Below are 15762 nucleotides of genomic sequence, written 5' to 3'. Positions count from 1 at the left end.
GGCCCTCTACCGATTCAAAACAAACGTAGTGGCATAACTTCAAATTCATCATCTGTAGCAACTTGTAAGGGAATTTTAAGTGTCAGCTCTAGTTTCAGATGACCTAAGGATTTCTTTTCCACTTTAAAAGAAAGTTTTTCAGATTATACATACTTCTTTTTAAAGAAATACATGATCACTGAAGACAATTAGCAATTTCTTCAAAAGTACCAAAAAAAAAGTGACCTATCACCCTTTCATTTAAAGATAACTGCAAAGAACGTATCATTTATTATTTCCTTCTAGTTTATATTTATAGGCACACATATAATGTATAAATATTATGTTTTTTCCAAAACAAGAATCATAAGATTCTGTATCTTGCCATTTCATTTTTATCATTGGCATCGGCCTGTCATTAAATACATTCTGAAACCTGATTTTCAATGGCTGAATGATATTCTATTACAAAGATATATCATAATTTATTATAATAGTAAGCTTCCTTCTATGTCCAGACAATGTCTTCACTCCCTCAAACTCCTGTTTCCTCTTCCTGGGACCATGGGCTGCTTCCATTTCCCAGTCTCCCTTGCAGTTTGGCTGGACCATGTGACTGAGTTCCAGCCAGTGCAATCTGGGTGAAAGTGACTGGCCCTGGCGTTAAAGTCAACCCATGCCAACCTCTTGCCCTCTTTCATTGCTGCAAGTACGTGTGGAAGCCACGTGTTCCAGATGCAAGGTGATAATCGGGAAGCAGCCTTTATCCTTGACTCACCAATTGGAACAGAAAAGACAGCTCGACTAGCATCAGACTATGACTGAGTGAGAAACAAACCTCTTTGTGTTTCTGCACAGAGCCCAGTGAAGTAAATATGTGAGTCAAAGACCTGCAGGTTGCTTCCAACTTTCCATTACTGTAAGTAAAGAGCAACACATTGATTATATGCAATTATGTTGCTAAAATAACCAAGCAGTATAGTACTGGAGTTTTTTTCCTGTTTTAAATAGGTAGATAGTGATAATTTTCTTCTTTATATTTTCCTATAATTGTATAGTTTTCTACAGAGAACTATTTTTTTTACTTTTGTAATATTATTGTGTTTTTTAAAAGTCATTTATTTTTAATTGAAGGATAATTGCTTTATGGTATTGCATTGGTTTCTACCAAACATCAACCTGAATCAGCCATAAGTTTACCCATGTCCCCTCCCACTGGAACATCCCTCCCACCTCCCACCCTTCTAGGCTGTTACAAAGTCCCAGCAAATTCCCACTGGCTATCTATTTTACATATGGTAGTGGATGTTTCCATGTTATTCTCTCTATACCTCCCACCCTCTGCTTCTTCCCCTCCCTCAGCCGTGTCCATAAGTCTGTTCTTAATGTCTGTGTCTCCACTGTTATTCTGCAAAAGGGTTCATCAGTGCCATCTTTCTAGATTGCATATATGTGTGTCAGTATACGGTAACTGCTTTTCTCTTTCTGACTTACTTCACTCTGTAAAGAATAAGAATGTATGGAAAAAAGCCCACTGCTGGGCATACACACCGAGGAAACCAGAATTGAAAGAGACACGTGTACCCCAATGCTCATTGCAGCACTGTTTACAATACCAGGACATGGAAGCAACCTAGATGTCCATCAGTAGATGAATGGATAAGAAAGCTGTGGTACATATACACAACAGAATATTACTCAGCTATTAAAAAGAATACATTTGAATCAGTTCTAATGAGGTGGATGAAACTGGGGCCTATTATACAGAGCAAAGTAAGTCAGAAAGAAAAACATCAATATAGTATATTAACGCATATATATGGAATTTAGAAAGATGGTAACGCTGACCCTGTGTGCGAGACAGCAAAAGACACAGATGTACAGAACAGTCTGTTGGACTCTGTGGGAGAAGGCGAGGGTGGGATGATTTGAGAGAATAGCATTGAAACATGTATATTATCACATGTGAAATAGATCGCCAGTCCAGGTTCGATGCACGAGACAGGGTGCTCAGGGCTGGTGCACTGGGACGACCCTGAGGGATGGGATGGGGAGGGAGGTGGGAGGGAGGGTCAGGACAAGGAGCACATGTACACCCATGGCTGATTCATATGACTGTATGGCAAAAACCACCACCTCCAATTAAAATTTTTAAAAAAACAATGTATGGAAAGAGATAAACAGCATTATCTGGGGGACAACCCCTGAAGCTGAGGTGTCTGGCCATAGACTTTCTGAAACAGGGCCCACTTTTCCATGGGAGGGTCTGTGCCCCAACCCAGCTCCCTGTGGGTAAGGGGCTCTAGTTCCCCCAGTTCTAAGAAGCCAAAGTCTAAAACAGCTGCCAAGAGCCCATATTCTCAGACAAGTGCTGCACAGCATGCATGCAAACTCAGGCTGCATGGAATGCAATTCTGTCTGTTCACTCTGGATGAAGCCCACTGGTTGACATGTAGAACTCACAGGCAACAACACTTCAGACCAGTGTCTCACTTTTGTTGTTGTTGATCGTTGCATTTTTTAAAAATGTAATATTTTACTAAGTAACATAATTATATGGATAAAAATTCAAATGATACGAAAAGGAAGAGTTAAAACTATCCCCTCTGGCCCTCAGTTGTCTTCCCCAGAGGCAATTAATTTTATTTCTTTTATATCCCTAAAGAGATTATAATTGATTATAACCTGAACAGAACAACCCCCCCCACCAAAATAACAAATGTGGCTCCTCATATTCTTTGATTTTTAAAGATATTACCATAAAAAATAAAAACAAATGATAAAAAAAAGAATCTGCACAGATAGGTCTAAAATGAAAAACTACAAGCTCTCCCTACACATTACCCCCCATTCGTAGCCCTTCTCCTCAAGAACATCCACAGTCACCAAATTTCTGGTAATCCTCCTCCAAACAGGCTCACGCATATATGCCATAAACATTAACAAATTAAATAGATAAATGGACATACCACATACACATCTCTGATTCTTTTTTCACTTAATTGAATATCTTGGACATAGTTCCACAGCAGCTGATAAAGCACATAATCTTCCTTCCTTTCCTTTGAAAGGATGAATCATAGAGTTTTCAGTAGTCTTCCATTAAATGATCTTCAGTTTGTTACTAGTTTTTGCTATTACAATGTTTTTCCTACCATCACCCCATTTCCCCTACAATGTTTTTCTAATGAGAATCTGTGTGTGTTACAATTTTACAACTATGAATATTTGTAAGTCTACATTTCCAGCTAAGTGAATATTATTACTTTTTCTTCCTAAAAAGGAGAGGTATTTTCAAAGGAAATAGTCTTATTCATTCTTTTCTGAAATATTTATACTTTCATCTTTAGGCATCATGTTCCAATAATTTCTAAGAAAACAATTTTTATGATTATTTTTGCTACAAAATCTAGTAACATTAATAACATTTTTTTCCTTCTTGGGTTTTAAAATTTAGCTTATTTTGTATTGAATGTGAATGAACATTTCTCCCTGGTCTGTTTTCAAAAAATGCCCTGAGAATGTGGAAATTACCTGAGTTTTATCCCACCGTGACTAAGCATCATCAAATAATTGCTGTTATGTTAGAATTGAATGAAAGAACCTACATTTTAAAAGCTGACAAGATTGGATATAAAGGTGAATAACTTTAGGAAGTATTCATTTTAGTCTAGATGAAATTTAAACACAAATGGAATCACCAGATAAAGATAAACCTTACCATAACTCCCTCAAATAAATTTTGTTTTTGGCATTTCAACAAAATTCAAAGGGAATTCAAGGACAAGTTCCACCAATCCTCTTTTCGTTCCCCAAACTGTTTCCTTAGTAGTATTGTGTTATATGAGCTTCCCTGGTGACTGAGATGGTAAAGAATCTGCCTGCAATGCAGAAAATGGGGGTTCGATCCCTGAGTTGGAAAGATACCCTGGAGAAAGGAATGGCTACCTGTTCCAGTATTCTTGCCTGGAGAATGCCATGGACGGAGGAGCCTGGCAGATTATAGCCCATGGGGTCACAAGGAGTTGGACACAACTGAGAGACTAACACTGTTACTTTTTCATCATGTTATTAGTACTAACAAATTTTTATTCTAACGTGACATTTAAGTTAATAGATTAGCCTTACACAATTCCAGCAGGCTTTCAGCAGTTTTCAGATTGAAGTCTAAGGCAAAAATATTTGAATCTTTTGAAAAACTGGATTGTTTCAGAAGAATATTTTATTGGAGAGATAAATCTACCCTAGGAAAGTGGAAAAAATAAAAAAACCAAGTTCCTTGTATTTTCTCCCAATAACTTCATCATTTAGTACTTCAAAGTACAACTGTAGGGAGTGTCTTTTCAGTCATATCTGAGTGGCTCTCATTAAACTGCCCCTCCTACATACAACAATATCAAACACTAGGAAAAATACAAGTAAAAAACATAAAAAGCAGTGGAGAATTGACAAAAACAGTAAGATTCTGGAAGAGAATTAACAGTTGGAACAAAGGAAAGAGTATGGAGTGAGTTTCCCATATTTTATGGCCCTTAGCCTGAGACCCCACAAGTCTTGTGCAGTGTGAGGGTAACTAAAACTCTGTTAGAAAGTTTACAATATTTCTGGCTTGAAGAATCAGAGGTCAGAGTTTGATGCAAACACAATCGTTTGGAAAATAAAGTGAGAAACAGCAGAAAAGAAATACCTAGAGAGGAAAAACCTTGTATGCTGTGCTTAAACTTGCATCATTGATAAACTATGAATCATGACTGTGCAAGACAGAATTCAAAACAGCCTAGATAAAAACAAGCCCCCACCAAAAAAAAAAAAAAAGAGAGAGAGAAAGAAAGAAAGAAAAAACAGTGAATTTAGATTTGAGCTGCTACTACTGCAGTCAATATCCTGTTTGCAGTTTGAGTCTAACCACATTCTGCAACTGCTCAGTCGCTCAGTCGTGCCTGACTTTTTGTGACCCTATGATGGAGCGTAGCTCACAGGCTCCTCTATCCATAGGATTTTCCCAGCAAGAATACTGGGGCGGGTTGCCATTTCCTCCTCCAGGGGATCTTCCCAATGCAGGGATTGGACCCACATCTCCTGCATCTCCTCACAGTAGGCAGATTCTTGACTGCTGAGCCACGGGGAAGCCCCTAACCACATTAACTGCCCATTTAAAAAAGAAAATCAGTGTCGCTGGAGGAATGTAATGGAACTCATTTTCATAACATAATATTTACAATGTCCAGGTTGTAATCCAGCATTACTTGACAATCCAAAAATAAATAAACAAACCAGGAAATGCGATACATTCTCATTCGAGCCACAGTGAATATAGCCTGATTCTAAGATGTCTAGATGTTAGAATAACCAAGTCATGCTCTAAAAGCAGTAATTAGAACTATGCTCCATGAGGTAAAGGAAAATATGCCCAGCATGAGCTAAAGGATAGTAAATATCAGGAAAGAAATAGAAAATATATATAAAAAAGAAAAATTTTAGAATTGAAATATATACTACCTATCATACAAAATTTAGTAGATGAATTTGATAGCAAAACTAAGATGAGAGGAGAGGAGTCAATAAGCTTAAATAAAGTTTGATAGAAGCTTTCCAGTCTAAACAACACAAAGTAAAAAAGTGAAAACAACAAAGTCCCAGGGCATTTGGGACTATATGAAGGGAGAGGTCTAACACATGAGTAATTGGATTCTAGGAGAGAGATGAGAAAGATAAAAGAGTAGAAAAAAATTTGAAGAAACACTAGCTGAGAATTTCTCAAATTTGGTAAAAGACATAAGTTTACAAATTCAAGAAGCTCAACAAATGTCAAGCCTGATGAATAATGATACTAATTTTTAAAAAATCTCTAAACACATCATTGTCATATTGACAACCAAAAAGAAAGAAAAAATATTGAAAGCAAGCAGAGAAAAATGACAGATTATATATACAGGGGAACAAAAATTTGAATTATTGACAACTTCTCAACAGAAACAATAGAGATCAGAAAATCACAGAACAACATTTTAAAAGTTTGAAAGGTAAAAGCTGTCAACTGAATATCCTATACCCAGCAAAAACATCCCTAAAGTATGAGATGAAGTGAAGTGTCAGTCACTCAATTATGTCTGATTCTTTTGGACCTCATGGACTACAGCCTGCTAGGCTCCTCTGGCCATGGGATTCTCCAGGCAAGAATACTGGAGTGGGTTTCCATTTCTTTCTCCAGGGGATCTTCCCAACCCAGGGATCCAACCCAGGTGTCCCACGTTGCAGGCAGATTCTTTACCATCTGAGCCACCAGGGAAGCTGGATGAGATGAAGTAAAGACATTAAACACACACACACACAACTAAGAGGGTATATCTCCCTATCTGCATTTAAAAATGCTAAAGGAAATCCTTCAGGCTTAGGGAAACAAGAACAGATGAAAACTCGGATCTTTGGGAAGACTGAAGAACACTGGGGTAAAGGTAAACATGTAAATATTAAAGACTATTTTTCCTCTTAATTTCTTTAAAATACATATTATATGCCAGTTTTATCTTGTCATAAACATAATACATTTTATAACTATAACATAAAGGACAAGAAGCATGGTTAAATGGACCTAGTAGATGAAATGGTTTAATATTATCTCAAGCAAACAGTAAAAATTAAAGATGTATATCTTAATCCATTAGGCCGCATACCAAAAAGTTCTGTAAAGAGGAACAACAAAAACCCAAAAGGCAAATTTAAAATAAAATTCTTTAAAAAATTCATATGATGTAAAAGAAGGCAGAGAAGGAGAAACAGAAGGATAAAAAGCAGGGAGAATGAAAGAGAAAACATGTACTAAAGTGATAGGTTTAACTCAGTCATACCAATAATTACCTTAAATGTAAGTGTGCTAAACACTCTCTATCAAATTAAAATGCAGAGAATGTACTTTTGAAAAAACTTCCAACTACATGCTCTCAATAAGAGATGCTGTTTAAATATCAATACGAACATGACTATAGATTCGTTTTAGGTCAAGGTTAGCACATCATTTTCAAAAGTTTCCAAAGTTCCCACCTGACTCTCCCTCAAAGTACTTCCTTCCTGACTGGATTAATGTTCTGTCCTCTAGTATTAATTACTATGCTCATTTTTATTAATCCCCATAACCACAGGCCAAAAGAATAAAAGCAGTTATCCAAGCAAATACATATTCAACAGTATTGCTACAGCCCATGGAGCAAAAAGAAAAAAAAAGAAAAAAGATCCAAAATGCTTCCCTGGTGGCTCGGACGGTAAAGAATCCACCTGCAATGCAAGAGACCTGGGTTTGATCCCTGGGTCAGAAAGATCCTCTGGAGAAGGGAATGGCAACCCTCTCCAGTATTCTTGCCTGGAGAATTCCATGGACAGAGGACCCTGGCAGGCTACAGTCTTTGGAATCACAAAGAGTCAGACACAACTGAGCAACTAACACTACTACTACGGTCTGGTTCCTGATGATTTCTGGAATAAGGTGTGAAAACTATCGGAATACGCAGGAGAGGGTGGAATGTGTAGAAGCGATCAACCCTTCAACCAATCTTCCACTAACATTTAGTTCAAGCAAGAAACTCCTTTAGAACTATTAAGGATGCTATTATCCCTCACTTAAATCCACTTACCAGACACTGAAGGAAAGCAATTCATACTCAAGCACTTAAAGGAATCCTCTGAAATTCTAAAATATGAAAGCTCCATGTGGCCCAAAACATGTAACATCTTGCTTTGTCATTGTCAACTCCCTTTTCTGTTTGCTTTTGATTTTTTAAAAAAATATACACAGTTGGAAACGATAACTGTCTCTTAGCTAATCAAGATTTATTATATATTTTAGATTAGAAACTTTTCGAAATTCCTGTTTTGTTTCTCGCAATATAAAAATACATTTACCAAATAACATTTTAATTTCCATTGTTTTCTTAGAAATAATGCCAATGTCACCAACAATCATAACCACAGAAGCGTGCTTTAAAACCTAAAAGTGAATCTTTAATATATCAAATGTGAGAACATCCAAAAAGAAATAGAGAATTCTTATCCATGAAGGAAATTGTAAATCATCATCCACTACTTACTTGATGAAGCCACTTTCTTCAGAAAACTCCCAATTCCTTCAAATTCTATCAGTCTGGTTACCAAATACTGCCAAATATGTAATTACAAATATTTGTAGCAGTTTAACAAATAGAATAATAATTTTTATTTCACAGCTTACATAGATGATTTCATACGTCTATATCTATGTGTGTGCTAAGTTGCTTCAGTTGTGTCAGACTCTTTGCGACCCCATGGACTGTAGGCCGCCAGCCTCCTCTGTCCATGGCGATTCTCCAGGCAAGAATCCTGGAATGGGTTGCCATGCCCTCTTCCATATCTACATCCATAGACAGATCTATGTAATATTCCTGATACTTATAGAACTGTATTTCCCCTGAGAAACTGGATAGGGTAAGGCTAACTAACATTCCACTCATGTCTCGCCTGTCATAGTGTTGGAGCAAAAATGGAAATGAGTGAGTGGCCTTTCACACATACCAGCCAAACAGGCTTGCAAAAGTTAAACAATCTTGGTCATTCTTTAGCTGTTACTACTAACAAACACTTGTAGTTGGGCTTGTCCTTCACAAAGCTAATTACTCTCTGACTCCGTATAGATTATACCCCCACACTTGGCATTCTTGTTCCCTTACAATCGCTTGGAGCATTCTGCATTTCAGAAAAAAGGCCATGAGCCAATTATTTCAGGGAAACCAGACCCTGTTGCTGAGTTGCCTCAGGCCAGCTGTAGTTGTTTTGAAACTTTGCAAAGAAAGAATAAAAATGCTAGACCTTCATGAGGATATAAAACCTCTCTCTATTCCCAAGGGATGGGGCACAGTACTTGAGGTGCTAGCCTGTTACGTATTCCGGGCAAAGATTAAAGCCATTTTTCTATTTCCTACAAACTCAGTTTCCGTATTCTTTATTGGCACCGGTGGACAGGGGGCCAAGATTCTGGCAACAATAGTTACATATGTGAGACTTTCTGGTGAAAGATGAGGAAGGATGGATCAAGAATCATTCCCAGGTTTTTTGATTTCGTATCTGAGTTAAAGGTTGGGGCATTCACTTAATATAAGAGAATCAAAGGTGGAAAAGTGAAGCATTTGAACTTGAACATATTGATTTTGATGTACAAATAAGCTGGTCTATAGTTCAGATGAAATAATTGCAATGGAGAGGAAGATTCAGGGTTCAAGAGAGCACAAGAGACCGTGAAAATCAGGAGCATGGACAGGATCATTGGGGAGACTGTGGATTCAGAGGAGAGAGTCAACGATGGGCCCTGGGTCAGGCCAACATCTAGGACACAGATGGAGAATGAAAAGGGGCAGGGAAATGATTAAAGGACATTTTTGCATATTGAGGTATTTAGGGAAGTCATTCTGGCTTATACACAAGTTAACCTGAATTTAATGCTAACTAAAACAGCCTATCTCTGATACAGAGAACTCAAACAGGAGCTCTGTAACAACCTAGAGGGGTGGGGTGGGGAGGGAGGTGGGAGGGAGACACATGCGGGAGGGAGGGGGACACATGTATACCTATGGCTGATTCATGTTGATATTTGGCAGAAACCAACAAAATTCTGTGAAGCAATTATCCTTCAATAAAAAAAAAAATTCAGAAAAAAAAATACATGTCCATCTGCTTTAATTATGAAAGAAAAGGGAGCACTGACCAGAAGAATGTCCATGTTAAAAATAAAGATTAAATGCATCATTAAATGCCTCCATTCCTGGGATACCAGGGCCAATACTCCTTCAATAACAAGACTCCTTTTCCAGGGGCCAAGGCCATACTAACTCCCTGTATATGTGCTGATCTGTTTTTTTTTTCTTGAAACCTTAAAGGAATGTATCCCTGACTTGTTTAATGTTCTTTGTTTGGACAACATATTAAACTGTGCGGAAAACCATACTTCTCTGTACCTTTCTCCTGGCTTCTGCTGCTGGCCAGCGATCCTTGGCATTCCTTGGCTTGAGGCAGAGTAACTCCAGTCTCTGCCTCAGGAATCACACGGTGTTCCTCTTGGGTTTCTGTGTTCAAATTTTCCTCTTCCTATAAGAATAACAGGCTTCAGGTTAATCCAGTCTCAACTTGATGAAATTTGCAAAATCTATATTTCCAAATAGGGTCATATTCTGAAATTCTGGGTGGACATGAATTTTTGGAGGACACTATTCAACCTAGTACATCATCCTAAAGGAATGATCACAGATTTACAGGTGCTATACTAACTAGTCTCTAGAAAGAGGAGTATACGCAAGGAATTAGAATGGTGCACAAAATAAGTGAATTTTATGTGGACACCTGTTGAAGGATCGAGAGGATGTCCCCTCTGGTTGACTCTCCAACCCCAAATAATCAGAGCCTCCTTATCCCCTCCCCTGTCCTTGGAATATATGTTCTGCTGGCTGTATCTGTACCAGGAGCCATTTTCAAGGATGCAACCTTGACAGAACAATGTGTTGTTGAGATCGTGGGGTCTGTACACAGGACTGAATCCCATTAAGGCTTCTATATAACTTTTAAGATTCTGGCAAGTGGGTGAGGAGATTTGGAGATGTATTCATCTTGCTACTGTGGGAGACAAGCCTCCTATGTAAGCTCATTGCTTATTTAAACTGCCACCTACAAAATCAGTCCTGAATGTTCATTGGAAGGACTGATGCTAAAGCTGAAACTCCAATACATTGGCCGCCACCTGATGTGAAGAACTGACTCATTTGAAAAGACTCTGATGCTGGGAAAGATCGAAGACAGAAGGAGAAGGGAACGGCAGAGGATGAGATGGTTGAATGGCATCACCTACTCAATGGACATGAGTTTGAGTAAGTTCTGGGAGTTGGTGATGGACAGGGAAGCCTGTCATGCTGCAGTCCATGGGATCACAAAGAATCAGACACACTGAGCAACTGAACTGAACTGAACTGAACAAAGCTGAATGGGTCTGCCTCTCCTTGACCTTTGTGTAAGGGGGCCAATTTAGAATTTCACCAGGGGAACTAGAGGGTCCTGAACCAACAGCAGGGAATATTTTGCAACTCAGTTTCTTTCAATTGTTAGAGGAACCCAAAGCAAGTTAAGACTCACTTTGCAGAAATTCATCACACTATTTTTTTTTTTTTCACTCTATGAAAAAGTCAATCAGAAAGCCTTCCTTACCCTCAGGACCTGGTGTGACAGAGCTTCCGTAGCCAGATGGCTAAACTAATGGACTCTTTAAAACTCTTAATGAGAGGTGTGGCAAAGTACCTTACATTTATTTAGACAAGAGTACCTTTAACGTCATTGTCATTAAATATTTACTATATGCACCATGGTCTTCGTGGCATCATCAGACACAAACTGTCTAAAAAGAACTCTTTCCCTGGGATGGCATTGGGAGGAGCAATAACCGTGGACAAACATAAAAGCATGTGAGCTTTAAACATAAAAGCATTTGGACAAATTCTGACATTTTGAGCCATTCAGTTAATTCAAGAAGTGACTCTTAAGATATGATTCATGGGTGGTCCTTCTCCATTACTCTTAGTTCTCCCAGTCACTGTGATACTTTGCAGCCCCTGAATCTCATCAGGCTTAGTCGCCCAGAGCCAGGTCCCATGGACAAGACTGCACAGCTGCAGGGCACCCCTGCCCAACACCCCAGCCCCGCCAATCTCCCTCTGGATCCAAGGGTGGCACCACAGCAGCCGTATTTAGATGGTTTCCATACCAGATCCCAGGTGGATATGCCTTTAGCTAGTCCACCATGTAACTATGGTGGGGGTTTACTGGCTAAGTCTTGTTGAACTCTTGCAACCTCATAGACTGTGTAGCCTGCCAGGCTCCTCTGTCCAAGGGATTTCCCAGGCAAGAATACTAGAGTGGGTGGCCATTTCCTTCTCCAGGGGATCGTCCACACTCAGGGATGGAACCAGGTTCTTCTGCATTGCAGGCAGATTCTTTACCGACTGTACCACCAGGTAAGCCCCGTGTAACTATGAAGAGAGGGCAAATATGCATTTCAAGGGCCCTGTATTTGAAATATGTATTTCAAAGATTAAATGGCATTATTAAGAGAAAAAGTAAGCCACGTTATAGCACACATAGCTCTTTGTGTAAGGCTACGGGACAGTTAATGCAAGGACAACTGTGTCTGCCAGGGAGTTTCTAGGCAGGAACGCGAACCAGGATCCTAGAACTCAAATTTTATTGCTCTGAACTCCACACAGTCGGAAGTTTGCCTGGAGCGCTTGTCTGTGCCCAAAGAATCTCTGCCGGGAAGCCCAGGGGTTTTGCCTCCAGGCCGGGATAACAAGTGGCCCCGTGGGACCCCACCCGCTTCGCTCCGCTCTGCTCCCGCCCGGGTGGCTGCCTGCGGGGGCCGTAGCCCCCGCCCGGGTGCCCGGCCCGCCGTTTTCGGTTTCCACTTTTCCTTCCCAGGCCTCGCCCACTTCCTTTCCCACCGGTCCCCGCCCGGCCGCCGAGGCCCGGGGTCCCGCACCTCTGCAGGGTCCCATCCGCTCTCCCCCCGGGGGACCCAAAGGAAGAGAATTCCTGTGGGTCCCAGGAGTGCCAAGAGTGCGCAGCGAGACGGGAAATTGCAAAAGTCCTCGGCCCTCTGCCCTCCCCCGCGTCTTTCCCGTAATTCCCGCCCCTGGGCGCGCGCCCCGCAGCTGATTCATAGGCCGGGCGCGGGGCCGACCCTGCACGTCCGCACCCGCGCTCGCCCGGGCCTCGCACCGCGGCTCAGCAGCCCCGCCGCCGACGACTCGGCCCGGCTCGCGGAGCCCTCGGCCCGCGGGGTGAGTACCCGACCGCGCGCCCCGCTCGCATCGGCGCGCGCCGCCTCCCTCCGTGGATTCTCCGCCGGCCCTTGCCGTCTGGACGCGGCCCGGAGTTCAGCCCCCTGCTCTCCTGCTCGGTGCCCCGAAGCCTCGCTTTTGCTTGGGCTGGGGGGTTCGCTCTGCCCCGAGAAGGCGTTTCGAGGCTTCCTCGCCGGTGACCCGCGCCCGGGTGCATAACTACTCGTTCTTGCCAGAGCGCACGCCGCTGAGGTCGCCACGACAGTGCCCACCCTGCGTTTACGGTCCCCATCCCACCGCGTCCTTCGCAAGGCAGTCAGGGGATATTTGTGGGGTTAAAATTCCCATTTGACCCACTTCTGCCTCGTTCCCAGCACCCTAAAGTTAATTGGGCGTTAATTGCGGTCTGCAGCCTTCCCTCACGCTCCTTTAATGCCTACCTGCCGGTCATACCTCTCTCGGTCGGCGACCTCCCTCCGCCTCCCTCTACACCTGGAAGCGAGAGGCGCTCACACGCAGGTGCAGCCGAGAAAGTTCTTGGGGATGCGGTGGTGTCTGGGGTAGACGCCAAGCGAATGGAAGGAGCACCGAGTTGGCTGGTTGGGCGATGGAAGCCTTGTATTTGTAACCGCGCCGCCTCTCACCCTTTTACAGACAGCCCTTTCCTAGGCAAAAAGCACGGAGGGGTTCAGTAACTTGTCCAAGACCATAGAGCTGGCGTCGGTGGCGGTGACGTCGCGGAGTACTGAGAGCCCTTTCTTGACAGCCTTTGGCCCGCTTGTGCCTCCATCCGTCCTGCCTGCCTGTCCTGTGGCTGGAGGCACAGTATTCAGTGCCACGGGGCGAGGGTGCCTGGTAACTGACAAGCTTGAAGACTCTGAACAAGTTTAATCTCCAACTCAAGAGGGATCAGTGTAGTCAGAGGCTATGACAGAACTGAATGCCGTGTATTTAATTTGAGCTAGAAGGAAAGAGGAGAAGGCAATGGCAACCCACTCCAGTACTCTCGCCTGGAAAATCCCATGGATGGAGGAGCCTGGTGGGCTGCAGTCCATGGGGTCGCTGAGAGTTGGACACGACTCAGTGACTTCACTTTCACTTCTCACTTTCATGCATTGGAGAAGGAAATGGCAACCCACTCCAGTGTTCTTGCCTAGAGAATCCCAGGGACGGGGGAGCCTGGTGGGCTGCCGTCTATGGGGTCGCACAGAGTCGGACACGACTGAAGCGACTTAGCAGCAGCAGCAGAAGGAAAGAAGCTGTGGGTCTTATTCTCAAGTCTAAACTGACTTTAGGACGTGGGTCAGGTTAATTTATGGCCTCAGCCTCTGTTTCCTCCTCTAGGAAATAATAACTGTTCACACTAACTATGGATCAGGCACTAAGTACTGTACATATACCAGAATGATTTTAAGCTTCACCACTGAGGTGGGTAACAGTTTTCCCATTCTGATTTTATCAGTGAGAAAATTGAGGCCCAGAGAAGTTAAGCAACTTGTCTGTGGTTACACAGCTAGCAAGTGACAGAATCAGGATTTGGCTTTGGAGGCTGCCTGTAACCACTGTCTGTGTCTCAAAACTTTAGGACACTTTGTGCAATGCCCCCCGCCCGCCCCCCCCCCCCCCCCCCATGTATCAGTTCAGTTCAGTTCAGTTGCTCAGTCGTGTCCGACTCTTTGCGGCCCCATGAATCGCAGCACACCAGGCCTCCCTGTCCATCACCATCTCCCGGAGTTCACTCAGACTCACGTCCATGGAGTCCGTGATGCCATCCAGCCATCTCATCCTCGGTCGTCCCCTTCTCCTCCTGCCCCCAATCCCTCCCAGCATCAGGGTCTTTTCCAATGAGTATGGTGCTTCATTATTGTAGCACTGTTTCCTGAGAGTGCTTTGCCTCTCTCCTGAGCTGCTTTAATCTGCACTCAGAGACCCTTGAATCTGGAGAGCACCAAATAGTCATAGTGGCCAGGGGTTTCCAGACTTAGCTGTGCCTCAGAATTATTCTTGGAGTCTTTAAAAGCACTGGACACCAGCCTCAGTTACCTACTCAGAATCTTCAAGGGCATGCTGAGTTTGGCACCTCCGCTGATAGCTTTCAGTATCGTTAGAATGCCTCCAGTGGCAGGGAGCTCACCACCTAACGTTTCATTGTTGGATAGGGCTAATTCTCAGCTGTAACTTGCCTCCTTGCGGTACCTGTTCTGCCTCCTGTTGTCTCAGCAGATGTGTCTAAACCTTCTGTATCAACGGCCACCTTGAGAGGAAGCGGCTGTCTTAGGTGTCCAGTGGGGACTGGAGCCACACTGGGGAGAATACTTACTTACACACTGGGTTTTTCCTTCTCCCTCTTTACCTTGAGAGACTGGGAACGCCTGCAGTGGTGCTTAGAGGTGTTCCAACGTCTGTGTTGTTTTTTTGTAGCCCATTTGTCCTGAAAAAGGAGCCAAATCAGGAAAACGATCATGGTTCTGAAAGAGGTGGTACTGTGATTTGACAAGAGGAAAGAGTGTGTTTTCCTTGTGGGAATATCGTAGGCTCGAGCAGAAGGAAAGCTGAGCAGGTGTCATCTTGCTCTCTTTACAGGAACACTGGGCCCTAGCCCTGCTTTCTCTGGAGGAAGTCCTCTTTGACTGAACAAAATATATGAAATGGGGAAATAGAAGACAGATAAGAAGTTGTGAGAAGTTCCCCTCCCTCCAAGCAGGATTCCTCATAGTTCTGTAGCACAGATTTCTTTTATAGAAGCGGTGTCCTTGTGTTCACAACCTTCTGTTGGTTTTCAGAAGTTATTTACTCTAGTTTATCTGTTTTATTTTTTATGGTTTAAAAATAATACAAATAATAAATGAATATTTATATGAAGCATGGGGGGGAAATGTAGAACTACCTTTGTCACTCCTATTCTTACTCAGAAGAGGGAAATTTCAGGTTCGTACCTATTATT

At 42.4% G+C, this 15762-nt stretch overlaps 1 protein-coding gene across 1 annotated transcript in view; it reads left to right on the top strand.

Moving 5' to 3' along the window:
• Positions 12699 to 15762, top strand: part of OSMR (oncostatin M receptor) — a 64954-nt gene continuing 61890 nt past the window's right edge. The window contains exon 1 of the mRNA XM_018065635.1: positions 12699 to 12818. The gene's annotated coding sequence lies outside the window, so the exon portion shown is untranslated. The remainder of the gene's footprint in view (positions 12819 to 15762) is intronic.

Source organism: Capra hircus, chromosome 20 (genome assembly GCF_001704415.2).
Source record: "Capra hircus breed San Clemente chromosome 20, ASM170441v1, whole genome shotgun sequence".
Lineage (NCBI taxonomy): Eukaryota > Metazoa > Chordata > Mammalia > Artiodactyla > Bovidae > Capra > Capra hircus.
Note: the sequence above shows the minus strand (reverse complement) of the source record. Positions and strands in the feature narration are given on the sequence as shown.